Raw genomic sequence first — 1,274 nt, 5'->3', positions numbered from 1 at the left:
GATGACCCAGACTCCTTTAATAGGAGAATGATGAGGGTAAACAAAGGTCTGGACAAGATTCTAGAGGATATATGCATCCCTGAAGCCAGGTGGACCACCAGCACGACTGGCATCCCGAATCAACTCAAAAGAGAAGATCTCAAACCAGTAGCCAGAGGCTGGATGGATTTCATTGGGCGTTCCATACTGCCCACCAGCAACCGTTCTGAAGTTACTGTTAAAAGAGCAGTGATGATTCACTGCATCATGTTGGGAAAAGAAGTAGAAGTCCATCAACTGATCTCGTGTGAACTATACAAAATAGCAAACAAGAATTCCAATGACGCCAGATTGGCCTATCCAAGCTTAATTTCTATGCTCTGCAGAGATGCCAGAGTGAAGATGGGAATAACAGAATATATTTCAGTTGAGAGGCCAATCACTAAAATATCAATGGAAAGACAACAGCTGCAGGATGATCCAATCAAGAGGAGAGCACAAGAAGTCCTCCCAGAACTTCCTCAATTCGAATATTGGGAACATCTTGAGGCATCTATTTCCAAATTGTAAGAAGCTATGAACCAAATAAAGGAAGAATAGAACAATCAAAGTAGCATGCTTTACAAACTGCTTAAGCAACAGGAAGAGCAAGGGCGTGATTTAAGGGAGCTGAAGCGCCAGAAATTAATCCTTGAAGGACCAAGCACCCCACAGATCAGAGGAACATCTACTTCTCAAAACACAGGTTGTTGAGTTCTAATTTTAGCTTTAACTCTGTGATAATGTTATTATAGAAATTTACCTTAGGAGATATATATAGTAGTAGTAGTAATAATTAGTATATCTATTCTGGTTTTATTTCCAATTAAGTTATAATTTATTTTTCTCATCATCATCAGGAATGAATAAAATAGTAGATAATTAGAATAAAGAAGTAATTTATTTTTTTCGAGTTCTTAATAATAAAAATTATAATCAACTATATGTGGTGGCAACACTTTTTGTTCTCTGAATGAATGCTTGAACAGTGCATAATTTTTATCCTGAATTTTATGAATATTGGCTCCTGAAAGAATGAGGAACACGAAAAATATTATTGATGATCTAAAAAATCATGAATTTGATTCTTGAAGCAAGAAAAAGCAGTGAAAAAAAAAGAGAGAAAAATTTACAAGAAATCATTGGATCAAGAAAAGGAATAAAAGCCAACAGCCCTTAAAACCAAAAGGCAAGGGTGAAAAGGATCCAAGGCTTTGAGCATCAGTGGATAGGAGGGTCCAAGGAAGTAATTCCAG

Source organism: Arachis duranensis, chromosome 1 (assembly GCF_000817695.3).
Source record: "Arachis duranensis cultivar V14167 chromosome 1, aradu.V14167.gnm2.J7QH, whole genome shotgun sequence".
NCBI classification, from domain to species: domain Eukaryota; kingdom Viridiplantae; phylum Streptophyta; class Magnoliopsida; order Fabales; family Fabaceae; genus Arachis; species Arachis duranensis.
The sequence above is the reverse complement of the archived record's forward strand: the minus strand, read 5'-3'. Positions refer to the sequence as shown.